The 11,066-nt window shown below is 43.2% G+C and overlaps 1 protein-coding gene and 1 long non-coding RNA gene across 3 annotated transcripts in view; one reads left to right on the forward strand and one right to left on the reverse strand.

Annotated features, from left to right (window-relative positions):
• PARM1 (prostate androgen-regulated mucin-like protein 1) overlaps positions 1–11,066 on the reverse strand; it is a 102,418-nt gene that overhangs the window by 24,374 nt on the left and 66,978 nt on the right. The window lies entirely within an intron of this gene.
• The window catches only part of LOC309661902, a 36,999-nt gene that overhangs the window by 20,425 nt on the left and 5,508 nt on the right, over positions 1–11,066 (forward strand). Inside the window, exon 2 of the long non-coding RNA XR_014264354.1 lies at positions 9,149–9,262. This is a non-coding gene — a long non-coding RNA (uncharacterized lncRNA). The remainder of the gene's footprint in view (positions 1–9,148; positions 9,263–11,066) is intronic.

An 11,066-nucleotide genomic window follows, 5' to 3' on the forward strand; every position in this document is an offset into this window, starting at 1 on the left:
TTTTTCTGAAAGTGTAGCTATTTGTTAAATTGAACTTTATAAGTAGTTATGATGCAAAATTAAAACTCCTTTATAAGGCATACAGCTTGCATGCAAATATGATACAGAACTGTTTTTAATTAGCACAATCTAAGTTTGTCTCCGTGTTAGTCCTTCTCTCTGCTGCCCCATCCCCTCAAATCTTTAAATCATTAAAGTACTGCTTAATCATTTCTTTACACAGTGGCAGAGGTAAACTTTATTAAAATTAGTCAAATATGACCACAATTGGAATCTTTTACTTCATGTTTATACTATTTCTTAAAAGCTAGTTAGTTTGCAGAATTGCTCAGTGGGCAGACTTGGGATTCAAACTTTGGGCAGGATCCCTAATATCTATACTTTTCCACTTCCTGTAATCAGAAGCCCTGGTTTGGGGACTGGCTTTACTTTTATCTAAAAGCATTCTACCTACTTGGGTAGCATATAGGTAAAAATGTATACTAGAAACACAAACCTCTGTTGAGATAATAAAAGATTTGCATTCACCCAAGCAAGTGTGTGTTTCTTCTTTCTTCATTTCTCTCTCCTGCAGGCACATCAGCTGTACTTTAAGGATGCAGGGAGCACAGGTTTGTAATCAATGCCAAACGGGGCACACAACTCGGCACAGTTCCTGGTTACCATGGTTTTAAAATTTCCTTACTTCACTTACAATTACAATCTTTCCCAACACAAATGAAGCCTCTTTCCCACCTGGAATTTTTTTTTTTTTAAAGTTTTAATTAATTAATTAATTAATTTATTTATTTATGGCTGTGCTGGGTCTTCGTTTCTGTGTGAGGGCTTTCTCTAGTTGTGGCAAGTGGGGGCCACTCTTCATCGCGGTGCGCGGGCCTCTCACCATCGCGGCCTCTCTTGTTGCGGAGCACAGGCTCCAGACGCGCAGGCTCAGTAGTCGTGGCTCACGGGCCTAGTTGCTCCGCGGCATGTGGGATCTTCCCAGACCAGGGCTCGAACCCGTGTCCCCTGCATCGGCAGGCAGACTCTCAACCACTGCGCCACCAGGGAAGCCCTGGAATTTTTTATAACTACCTGTTTAGGTCGCCCAACCCCAGCTCTCCTTTGACACCTGTGATGGAAACTAGGCTGGGTTTCTAAGAATAGCAAACAGCGCTCCTTATTCCCTTTCCCTACAGCATCCTGACAAGCCGATGGCCACACATCAGCTTCCCATCAACATCACGTCAGGGAGCATTCCTCTCATTCAGTGCTCTCCAGACCAAAAGGAGCCCACAGGGAGTAAGGATTCTTCCCGAAACAGGGGTGACTCCTACATCTGTATGCTATTAACAGACTCTCCTTAAAGACTGAATTCAGTCTTGGCTTAACAACAGTTCTCAGGGGATATCTCTAGTATTGTGCCAAGAACAGTAATAAAAGCATTAAGAAAAACAATCGTGGTCATAAAAGTCTCAGCAGCCATCCTTTACTGCAGTTCCCTGTGCCAGGCACTGAGCTAGGCAGAGCGGGGTAGGTATCTCCACGTAGGAGTTTAGCAAAAGCAGTTAACAAAAATCTATTCAACTGGTTAGTATGCAGAAATGGGATTCAACCTTTGAGGCTGGATTCCCCAAACTTATGCTCCTCTACTTTCTGTGACCAGAAGACCTGACGCGAAGACTGGCTTTATACACGCACTAGCTGAATAGTCTTGGGCAAGTCACTTTACTCCTTCCCGCCTCTATGGCCTCATTTGTGTCCCTATCTCTACCTGTAAAGTGAGAATTCGTTCACTCACTCACACAACTGATGTTTATTGTTTACTACGTGCCCAACTTTGATGAATCACTTGGTTCCTCTCAGAGTGCTTTTACAAATTAAACAGTGTATTTAAAATGCTTTGTCCATCATGAAGTGCATTACAAAGGTCTCAGTCTCTGGGCGTCTCTTATCCATAAAAACTCTGAAGCCAGGAAGAAACTTGAATCCAGAAAAGATCTGAGCCAACCCTAGTATTTGAAATGATTGCGGATCTCAAGCTCAAGTTTTGCTTCCAGCCTGATCATGACCAATGGAATAATGTAATTTTACTGTTGAAGGGAAATTAAGAAGGTTCATTGCCTCTAACCCCTTCACTTTACAGATGATAACATAGAAATTAAGAGATTTGGTTGAGATCAGACTTCATCAGTGGCAGAGCTGGGACTAGATACCTTTGAATTCTTGGTTTGCCTTCTTTTAAATTTTCTACCTCTTGGTCTTATCCCAAGTAAAAGCCTTAAGGCACTGATAGCTGAGGCAATAAACAAAGACAAGACCCCATCCTCTACGTCACGACAATGTTTTCAAAATTCAAACATCTCTATACCATTCTCATGATTTTTGCCATGTCCACATCAACTGATGCTATTATTTTCTTAATATCTGTCTTTAAATTAAATTATTTTTCTTTAGATACTGACTACATATAGCCACACCCTAAGCAATGATAGCTATGAAATCATGAGTTTGATGTGCTGTTTTAGTTTTTGTTTCAAATTCATATTGAAACAAAAGCATAGTTTTTATTAGAATAAAAAAGTTTCATCCTCTTGCATACTACCTGTGTAGGGACTTAAATCATACTTTTGGGAACACTGCTCCCACGAACCAAATTTTCACAAAGAAACTCGGGGTGAGATGCTGGATTGGGGGTAGATCACAGCCCTCAGATCCCCTGGAGGAGGCCAGGAAGAATGGAGGGCAGAGAGTGGGGGTCATCAGGGCCAGTGTCAACACCTGTCACTACTTTAGGGAATGTGGCAGCTTCCTGAATACTGCTTCTTGGTGGAGGCCAAAACAGGGGAAATGTGGCACAGAAGGGACAGCTGTCCTGACTTACCCGACCCCCGGGGTAGCAGTGCAGACATAACCAGAGACTGTATTTCTAAGACCATGACGCTAACTAAGCCCTGATGATTGTCCCTAAACATGCTTCATGTCAGTTTCTGCTTCTCATTCTTTCCTGCAGGGCAGATTCACAGTGCCTGGCTTTAGAAGCCTATCATAACGCTTTCAAAATTACCTTATATAATAAATGTAATTCAGCCTGGGCTGCATTATAACCTGTTCTGGGCTGAGAGAACCACACCTTGACATGAGTGGGGATCTCAGCTCTGAGTCAGACCTATCCTAGACCTCTTGAGGGATGGAGGGACAGTGTTGGAGAGATTTCTGGGGAATAATTATTAAAAAAAGATCAGAGAATCCCGTCTACTGTTTGTCCTGGATGAGGAGAAGTCTCCTTCTCCTCTTGTGAAAATTCTAATCTATAGTGTGAGTGGGTGAGCAGTATCATGTTAGGTCATCAAATCCTTTGACTGAAGGACAAAGATATTTCTATTCAGGAGTCAAATCAGAAAGAGGGAAAGAAATCCTGACATCTCTCTGCTATCGGAGTATCTTGAATGCAATTAGCCTTGAGAGTATCAAAGAGATACTGGAAACCCTGAAAACCTGGGGGGTTTCCAGTTGGGGACACTAGCTGTGTGGCAGTGGGAAGGCGGAGGTACGTATCGGCTGAGAAGTCAGCCTTTTGTAGCCTCTGACTTTCAACTTAAGGGGCCAAGTTGGGGATCTCAACTCTGAAGTCATCCCTCTGCAAATTCCCCACAGAGAGGGGAGAATCATGTATCGCAGGTACCATTTACCTCCATGAAGACAGAAAAAGAAGGTTTTTTGGTTGTTCTCTTTAGTATTTCCTCCATCTCTTCAGTATTCCAGTGATGAAAATGAGACATGACCACAGATAAAACAATACCGAAGGGGAAAATAAACCAGAAAAATTGGTATATGCCCTTTTTGAGACTCATCTAGTCTGCAGGTGAAGGCTCAGACCCCTTTGAGGTTCATCAGCCTTGGCAAGTAAGGCCTTCCATGCTGGCATTTTCTTGGTTCCAAGGACACGGCAAGAAGGAAGGGAGGAACTTCTTAGGGCCCAAGACAGAGTCCTAACTCTGTTTGCAATGATAAACTTGCAGTGTGCAGGTTTATCATTTTTTTGTCATGGAAAAATGACTCTCGGCTGGGGAGCAGAGAGTCAGTTTCAGGTCACCTGTCTCAACATCTTGACAAAGGGCAGTGACACTATAATTACTGCAGCCCAAGGACTCGGGGATCTCTGCGGAACCATTAGTTAATTTAGCTTTGCCTCCATGTAATTAATCACCTAGGCAAGGTAGGAACCTGCTTTTGGAGACTGTATTTTACCAAGCTTTAATTTCTCCCAGACTCAGGATCCCAAGGTTTTAGAGTTAAAAACTTTGGAAAGAAAATAATTTCCAAACTTTGATGCCAGTTAGGGGAAGAAGGCAACCTCCAGCTCTTAATCCTCCACTGTCAGGTGCAAGTGGAGCCTGGGCAAAATCCTACAAGCTCAGCTTTTGTATCCTCCCTCCTCCATGATTTATCTTCTCCCAGCTAGAAATCTCTAGTTGTATGCACTCTTTAACCCTTATCTTTGGATTTTCCAAGTTTCATGAAAGTGCTACTATTTCCAAAGTGAACATAGTTACTTTTCTCTTTCACACTTTTTAGATTATCCTTTTCTGTATTGTGTTATAGGCAGGTGCTAAAATGGATCTTGATTACCTAATATTTACAGTAATAATCCTTTTGGGAGTCTTGAAGTGTTGTCACAAACATTTTATTTTTTCAAGTTAAAAAAACCCGAAGTTGGGGCTTCCCTGGTGGCGCAGTGGTTGAGAATCCGCCTGCCAATGCAGGGGACACGGGTTCGAGCCCTGGTCTGGGAAGATCCCACATGCCGCGGAGCAACTAGGCCCGTGAGCCACAACTACTGAGCCTGCGCGTCTGGAGCCTGTGCTCCGCAACAAGAGAGGCCGCGATAGTGAGAGGCCCGCGCACCGCGATGAAGAGTGGCCCCCACTTGCCGCAACTAGAGAAAGCCCTCGCACAGAAACGAAGACCCAACACAGCCAAAAATAAATAAATTAATTAATTAAAAAAAAAAAAAGCCTCACACCGACGGTTGGTCATCCTAGACCAATAAAATCATTAAAAAAACAAAAACAAAAACAAAACAAACAAACAAAAAAACCCTGAAGTCTAGAAGAGTCAAACTCTTGTTGGTAACCACACTGAGAATTAGGGACCCAACTGTAATAATAAGAGCAGCCAACATTTATTTAGTGCTAACTATGTAAGGGACTCTTTATATACTTGTCTCATTTAATTTTAAAAAGAATCCTATAAGGCAATTATAGTACTATTATTACCCTCATTTTACAGATGAGGAAAATGTGACACTCAGTGATGAATAAACTTGCCAGGTCATCCATCTAGTAAATGGCATTGGTGAGCTGTGAACCAGGCAGTCTGATGCCAAAGTTCGTACTACAAGTAACATTCTTATCCTCCTAGAGCCTGGCTTTGAAATGACCCCATAATTTCACCAAACAGAAACACGGCAAAGTGTTTTTGATGGCCCACTTCCATGGACTTACTGAGATTTTATGACTTTAACCTAAGTTCACCTTAAATTTTGAGCCCGTGTTCTATCCCTGAAGGCCTGTGGGTCTGATGATAAAAGCAAGATACTGTTAAATAAAACTCTGTCTCTTACTGGCCGACATTTTTCTTTCCCAGGACCGGAGAACAAGGCATACCGAGGACAATATCAACTTAGTATCCATTCATTATGTGTTCTCCTCGTGCAATACTCCTGACTCAACCCACTTCAGGGGGGGAGTTCTAGAACCTTTTCTGAGGAACACAGTGGGTTAGTGCTGATCTGGTCTCACTTTCCTGTTATTATTTTGAACGAAAAAGACATGCTCTTCTGAGTCAGAAGATTACAGTTAAGTTCAGTCTGGATATGGAATCGGGAATATTCCAACCAGTTTTCCCAGTGAGCCAACAAGCCATAGATGCATTTATGATATCAGCAGCTGTGCTTACAAGCTAAATTCCACTTTCTCAGTGAAGTATTTCCAAAATCACTTTAGTCATATGTGACTAGTGAAAATATTTGAAGCAGAAAAAAAGGAAAGTGTTCCATGGAGACAAACTCTCTAAATGTAATGAAAGGAGAGACGAAGTATGTGATGGCGTTGCATTGCTACTAGATGACAATACCAGTGGTAACTAGCTGATTTTATTACCTTGCCATGTATTTTTCAAAGGATATTTTGGAAATATTTTAAAACCAGATTAAGATTTAGGCAGTTAAAGTAAACCAAAGGAGAAATAAAAGTAGTAGAGACAAGAATGTAGAATATCTTTTTTTTACCTGAAATATTATCTGACAGTTGGAGCTCCTTATGGGAGTTTACTTGGTGTGAGCAAGCTTAGAGGTTTAGCTTAAGTTTAAAGAAATTGGGCACAAAAGAAAAATGTGAGTGAGGATTTATAATACATACCCTTGTCAGCCTTGCAGTTCATGTGGACCAAAGACAGAAGCCAGCATGATGGGAAAAGAGAGATGTGGTGGGATTACGGGAGCTTTGACATGAGAATGAGAGCAAAGAGAAGTGGGTGAATTTGGGACCTACTAAGAGTTCAAACCAACAGTTCTCGGTGACGGAAAGAACACAGAGAGGGAGGGAGGGTTGGGCTAAACGATGTTGGCACCATTCACTGTTAGAGGCCAGGCCTGGGCATGTCATGACTTAATATTTGTAAAACTGAGTCTAAGATAGATACAATATTTTTTAGGATTATTGCTTTCTGATATATTTTGGGCAATCTGGAAGAATCTGATCAATAAATGTTTAATGTTCTTTTACGTTTTTTTGTTAAATCCTCATTTCCCCCTTTAATATATTTTGAATAGATCATCGAAATATAATGGTCATTAACTTACTATTGTATTACTTACAATACATATTTTTTTTTTTACTCCTAAAATCTTTCTATGTATACTTTAAAAATGATTCTTCCCCCTTTTCTAGGAGTTAATTCATTTTTCAAATCTATATTTATCCTAAGAGCTGGTCTGGAATAAGGAGGTGTTTTGACAGCTGAAAGTCCCTTGCAGGTATGGATGCAGAGAGGATTAGATATCTGTGCCTGCCTGGTGTCCTTTCTTTCAGGGTATCTATTAGCACAGTTCATACTGAATAAATCTGGAGTCAGACTAGCAAGTTAAAGTTCAAAGGCCTTCGCCCGTTTTCACAATTATGAGTCCTTCTCTTTGTAATGGAAAGCATAGGACAGCATAAGACCAGGGGCCACTTGGATTTTACAGACAAAAGAGAATACCCAGTCTGCAACAAGCCGAGTGACTATCATTTTAAAGTTTGCATATGTAGGAATTGGGGACGATTCGGGTATAATTTGGGGTGCGGTATCAGTTCATCCCTTAAGCATTCACACGGCACCGTTCAGCTCAGGTCAGGATGTCACTAACATACTGTAGTCATAGCTTCCACCCCTGAAGAGCTCTGATTTAATAACCCAGATGATCTACATTTAACACATCACATCTCTCTCTCTTTTCCTTTAAAAGCAAAACAAAAACTGAAAAACGAAAATGAAAACTCGTTTCTTGTGCACAGCTGCTTTCGGATGGCCGCGGCTACCACCTGCTTCTCCTCCCATCAGGAAGCCCTACCCCTCAGGCCCAGCTGGCAGCCCTGGGCGTTTGACAACATCCCATGCGGCTCATGTCCACAGCAGGTCTGGAGGCCGTAGGTCCTTCCCAACTTTTCATTTCTACGAATTCAGCTAGGATGGGTACGGTGGAAGGAAGACCTGACTTAGGGTCACTCAGGAGAACTGAATTTGAATCCTGGCCTGGTCACTCAAGTGAGGACTTAAGTCACTAAACAGGTGCCTGTTTTGTCACCTGCAGCAGAGATCCCATCCAGCTCACCTCGCTGGAATGTTCTGAAGATTAGATGGAGGGTTACCTGTGTAAGTCACAAGCCCAGTTCTTAGAACACGTATATTCTCAGTAAGCCTCATATGAATGTGAATCTCATTCTTTCTGCCTTGGATAATTCTAATAAACAATTTTTGTGGTATGATAAGCCAACAACAACAACAACAAAACCCCTGGAAGATTGTCTCTCTTGTGTTCAGATTATAGTGAAGAGCGCTTAAAGTCAGAGTAGCTAAATGACATGATCTGTCAGTGACAATGGCCAACCGGAAACCAGGTATAAACTGGTCTACGTGTTACCAGTCCTGAACTCCCTGCAGTTTACGTACATGTATTCCTGCCAGTTGAATATTCTTAGGTATAATTCTGAACATTTTCTGCCTCTGATCAAAAGCCTTTGGTGACTATCAATGGCTTGTCAAGTAAAGTAAGTTGTCTCATCTTGCTACCCAGGGTCCTCTAACACTTGTCCTGAAATCTTCCTTCTGGCTTCTTCTGCAATGTTCTCCTCCACACATCCTGGGATCCATCCTGGGATCCACAGGCTACTTGCCATGCTGTGTACACACGACATTGTAAACTCCACAAGGGTGGCGACTGTCTCATTCATGGCCAAATCCCCACTGTCTAGCCAGATGCCTGACTCACAGTGAAAGCTCAATAAGAGTTCGTTGAAGATGATGGACAGTCTTCATTATGATAAACACAGTAACAGTGATAATAGCAATCACAATAGCCAAATAATAGCAATAATGATGATGCTGATGATAGTGGTAAATAATAGTAAAATAACAAGCATAGACATCAACAGAGTCATTGCTCAATAGCTGCTATGCTGTACATAGACCCTCGCCGGGTCTCTCCGGTGAGGGTGTGGTGAGTGCTGAGATCAGTTACAGGGGTATTTAGTTTCCTATCTCAACTAAACTTTTTAATAACCCCATCATTTGGAGACTACCCTTACCCCATTTTATTGGTGAGAAGACCAAGGCTCAGAGAGATTAAATAGCTTCCCTGGTACTGGCTGATTGCCTCTTTCATACATTTATCCAACAAGTGTTATTTCAAGTCTACCATGTGTCAGGCTCTGTCTCAGGGGTTGGGGATGTAACCTACATCTTCCTGTTTGTGGCAACGTCCTTGCTTTCGTGGAGCTGACAGTCTAGTGGCAGAAAGCAGACACCTACTCACCAAATAAATGAGGTAATGTCAGAAAGTGATAAGTGATTAAAAGGGAAGTAAAGCAGGATAAAGGGATCCATGGTGATGCGATTACTGTTTCAGACAGGGGTATGAGGAAAGGCTCCTGAGGACATGACAGCTGAACAAAGTCCTTCCTGATGAAAAGGAGCGAGCCACTGAAGACCCAGCAGGAAAATGTTTCAGGCAGAGGGAATGGTAAGTGCAAAGGCCCTGGGGCAAGAGGGTCTGCGGTCTGTTCAAGAAGCGGTAAGATTGCAGTGTGTTTGCTGGTGAAAGCGGAAGCAGGTGAAAGCACTGAGGCAGGGCGGGTTCCGAGTGTGCTGAGCACCGCAGGCGTGACACAGACTTCAGCTTTTACTCTGATTCAGAAGGGCAAGCACATGGAGTGTTAGATCTGAGGAGGGACAGGATCTGTCCTGGGTTTTGAAAAGGGTCTCTCCGGCAAGGGTGTGGTGAGTAGTGAGATCAGTTACAGGGGTATTAAAAGTCCCACATGTGAGAGAGGACCGAGGGGTGAGAGGAAATTGGGTCCTGAGGGACCAGATGCAGCGTATATGAGAGATGAAAGAAGTCTAGGATTATCCCACAGTTTCTGAGGGAGGACTGGACGGAGGGGTGAGGAAATCAGTAATTCATCTGATCCGTATGACATCTGAAATGCCTAAGAGCCACCCAAGTGGAGACCATGAGTTAGCTGACAGCTGGGTGTCGACATGTCTTTAGTTCAATGAAATGAAACAGGGATAGAATTTTACATCTCCGGGCTATCAGCATGTGGATGGCATTTTAAGTCACGAGACGTGATGAGGTCATCTCAGGAGTGGGTGTGGGGAGAAGAGGAGAGCGTGCGTGTGGAGAGCTGGGGGAGAGGAAGAAATGTTGGCCCCAGGGTGCTCCAGTGTAGGAAGGGGAGGGGGTGAAGCAAGGCGACAGACACTGAGAAGGAGAAGTGTGACGAACCAAGACAGAGGTGTCCTGGAGGTGAAGTGGAAACAGTGCTTCAAAATGAGGGCAGTGACCATCTGTGTCAAATGCTGCTGCTAGGTCGGGTATGCCAGGACTGAGCATTAACCCTCAGAGCTGGCAATGTGGAGGGTACCAGATACCCCGACCAGGGCAATTTCCGTGCTTGCAACTGCTGGCTGGATTCTGAACCCAGGTATGTGCAGCACACAGGTGCCTGAATCTCCCCTGCCCTGTCTTCTCCTTGGGCCGCAATTCCCTTCATCTCCTACAACTCAGCTCATGTGCTCCCTCTATCATGAAACCTTCCCTAATCCCGCCAGTCAAATCTAACTCCCATAACATTTACCTTGTTTTTGAATTATTTATTGGTGACTATGTCTGGATATTTGTTGAATGGATAAGTCCTTGGATTACAGAAATATGCTATGTGAACTCATACAGAATAAGACAATATGCTCAACAAAAGTGTAGTATGATTACTGCCACTATTAAGGCAGCACAAGAGTCTCCAAACAAAAACATCTGCAGATAGTCACCTGTGGGCACAGTGTCACAGGGTGCTGCCTAGTCTGCTGGGCTGATGGAGGAGCAGTGAGGCAATCCTGGTGCTTAAAGAAGACCCAGTGGTGGTTTAAAGGATTTGGGCTCTGGGCCCAGCTTTACCACTGGGCGGTGTAACCTTGGGTGAGTCACTCTAAACTTCTGGGACGTAATTTCTTCACCCTTGAAATGAATAGATTGTATCACATCTGCTCAAAGATCCTCCCACCCACCTTGGTTCATTCTCAGATCAGAAACTGAGTGGTGTTAAGAGTTACTTGTGTCCTTTCTTTTACTTGAACTGTAAAATCTCAGAGGACAGGTCTCACGCTTATTAACACTTCTTTGCATCAAGCACCGGGTCCTGGTGGATGCACAGTAAATATTCTTCAATTTAACAGATCAGAAGGGATGAATCCCCTTGGGTCTATGAAATGTACACTGGCCATGCTCAGTGACCTCCCTCTGACCTGTCACACCTTCCTCTCAAGTC

The sequence above is a fragment of the Balaenoptera physalus genome (assembly GCF_965194825.1).
Source record: "Balaenoptera physalus genome assembly, chromosome: 5".
NCBI classification, from domain to species: Eukaryota; Metazoa; Chordata; class Mammalia; order Artiodactyla; family Balaenopteridae; genus Balaenoptera; species Balaenoptera physalus.